We start from the raw sequence: 3,192 nt of genomic DNA on the forward strand, positions 1-3,192 counted from the left end.
CAACAAAACAAGCTATGTTAAGCGGGCAAAGCAGTGCGCAGTGAACACATACTCTAGATACAGTACATGATGTGTATATACATAAATACACACACACACACACACACACACACACACACACACACACACACACACACACCACTAATCTCTGTTCTCCTACTCCATTTATCTTGTTTAACCTTTCCCCGTCTTCTCTCACATTGAGAAAATGGTGTGTCCACCTCTGTTACCTGAAGATGAAGATGAAGAGCATAAGCAGCATACAGAAAGTGGCCACGTTGTCCATGGTCTTCATCAGCACCACCAGCTGCCGCCTGAGCGCCGGCATGAACCTCACCAGCTTAATGACCCTCAGCAGCCTGAAGGTCCTCAGCACTGACAGCCCGCCGTCTGCCTGGCCGATGATCTCACACACACTGCAGCCGACGCATCGGGGGGATGTGTGTGGGACAGAGAGGCAGATTGAGAAGATGTGATCAAAATGTCAAGATGTGTGGATACATTTTTATTATAATTGGGGAATGTGGAAATAAAAAGGAACTACAAATCAATAGAAATAGGGTAGACAGCATAAAATCACAAAATACAAATAAAAGTGTATAATCCGTACTTGTGAGGTGAGGAATACTGCTGCGTTTTACATGTATTACCCCCATTCTGCTTCAACACTTCCTATATTAAACATTTGCCACAACATGAGTAGTGTAGTTTAAAGAAAAGCGCCATTGTGAATGCATGCACTTTGTTTAAGGACATATCTGATTGGTTTTCTGGAGATTAAATGATGTCTCAAACTTAATTAGATGTACAGCAGCTGGACAACCATTGCATGTTTGGACTGAAGCTTTAATGCATTTACATTGAAGGGATTTGAAGCTTTTATTTCAAGGCCCTGGATTTTGTCATTATTCCACCTCAACTTCCTGACAGAGTGACAATCAGAACATAATGTTGTAGTGTGCAGACCTGATGATGACGATGATGCCATCAAAGATGTTATAGGGGTTCCTCAGGTACTCAAAGAAGCCAAAAGCGGTCAGCTTCAGGATCATCTCCAGGGTGAACATGCTGGTGAACACAATGTTGCAGATCTCCAGGACATTGGTCAGCTCATCGGGCTGGGTGACAGAAACGGAAAAATCGAATTAAAAGAAGTAGGAAGGATGTAGAGGCAGGTATATGGAGAGTAGGGTAGAAGATAAGGTTTGAGTTGCAAGCATTCCAGGTCCAAAAACAGAGAATTGATATCCACAATGAGGCAGGTACAGTCAAAGAGACAAATACAAAGTTGATATTATTCCACTGCTTTGCATTCGTCCCAACAATAGATGCTGGAGCCACTGCAAAAACAATTGTTTACATGTCTGTTCTGTGTTGAAAAGGCTGTCACTCAAACTTTCAGTGCCTTGGAAAAAGGATTTATCCTGCCTGGTAAATAAAATTAAGGCATAAAATGTATCTTAAGATAGGCATACAGGGAGGAAGATGGAGAGTGTAAAAATAGGGAAATAAATTACCCGGGGAAATAGATTTAAATGTTAAAGAAAAACACAGGAAGCGTCTTATCGCTAACAGAAGAAATCTGAGAAAGAGAAATTAGTCATTTAAAATAAGAATGTGTTCTACCTGGCAAATACAATTAAGGCATACAGCTTGTCTTATATAGGCAACGGACATATAGAAAGAGAAGAGAAAGAAAATAGGGAAATAAATTAAAATTGTACAGGAAAAAAATCTGGGAAAGTGAGAATGTATATCATCAGCGAAGCACATCGAACACTGGCGGAATACAGGTTCATGTTATCTGTAATTGGCAAAGTAACATGAAATGAACCACACACACATGCTCCAGTAAATCCTGGGGTTTATTTTCTTTTCTATGAGTGTGTGTACACAAGCAGACTCGCTTTTTGAAAGTATACTTTGTGTGAGTGAACGTGTGGTATTCACGATATGGATCGGATGCTTTCTTTGATACCCCCAGTGAATTCCAGTTTGAAAGCCAGCGGAGAAATAGCCATCTAGCCCTGCCAAAGTTAACAAACCATGTCAGAGCAAAACACTGTCAGCCATCCCCCTCCTCTAATCCGCTTTTTCTCTCAATCTATCTTCATCCCCCTAGTTCTCCATCCCCTTTTTCTCTCTGTTTCTGAGTCTCATTATCAGACAGACCCATCTCTTCTCGATCAATGTCCTACTGTCGATCAGGGGTGGGAGAAGGGTGGAAGGAGAATTCAGCTGAAGGAGCGGGAAAGCGAGGAGCGAGTGGAGGCTTTGTTTAGAAGAAGGTGACATGATGGAGGAGAGGAATGGAAGATACTCAATAAGAGGGGAGAAAGAGTAACAATGATGAACGGAACATTGAAGAAAAATGAATTAAACCCACGAAACCACCTCTCAGAAGCTCAGTTTTCACAACAGTGTTTAGCCTAAAGAACATATACTGAGACGTTTGAGCTCCGTAGTGAAGCTGGACCAAACTGTGGACTACAGAGCGGTTTAGACGATGACATTACTGGCACCTCTATACAAATGAAAAAGTCAAGAAAAACATTTTAAAAGAAATACTCAAACGACTTTTTTTTTTTTACATATAATTGTTACGCAATACATGATTGTCACTAAAAGCCTTGTCTCTACATTACAATAAAATATACAAAATAATAGATTAATAAATTTTAATAAAAACTCAAGTTAGTAGCTATTAAAGGCATAAAAAGACAGAAATGTATAATTTTTTCTTTAATAGAAATGTTTCTTCTGCCCATAAAGTGTCCAAACCAGGCTTTTCTGGATAAGCGCATTCTTAAAACATAGTCATTGTCCATGCCGGTTTCAGTTGGATTATTTGTCACAGTTGCTCCGATCAGATCGGTCTCCTCCATTTTGTAGATTATTTACGACTTTTGAATCCACATAAACACATCGGCAAAACCCGGCTTACTTTGAGCATGTGTTTTAAACAGTTTAATACCTTTGTGAATTGTTTCCACTTGCGCCGTCCTTTAATTTCTTCATACAGCGCGAATCCAAATGAATTAGTCCTGAGTCCAATAACCATCAAAGTCACTCCAATAGAGCTCCTTAATTACGCTTTCATCCTCCTTTAACAAAATACTTCACATTCATCTAGTTTTTGACAGCAGTTGTAGCATTTTTGAGACTTTTAAACTGTAATTACCGCTGTTCCCC

General features: G+C 39.9%; 1 protein-coding gene across 1 annotated transcript in view; it reads left to right on the forward strand.

The window, feature by feature from the left end:
• LOC104953838 (voltage-dependent T-type calcium channel subunit alpha-1I-like) overlaps window positions 1–3,192 on the forward strand; it is a 43,419-nt gene that overhangs the window by 26,395 nt on the left and 13,832 nt on the right. The window lies entirely within an intron of this gene.

The sequence above is a fragment of the Notothenia coriiceps genome, unplaced genomic scaffold (genome assembly GCF_000735185.1).
Source record: "Notothenia coriiceps isolate Sejong01 unplaced genomic scaffold, NC01 NC01_scaffold00022212, whole genome shotgun sequence".
NCBI classification, from domain to species: domain Eukaryota; kingdom Metazoa; phylum Chordata; class Actinopteri; order Perciformes; family Nototheniidae; genus Notothenia; species Notothenia coriiceps.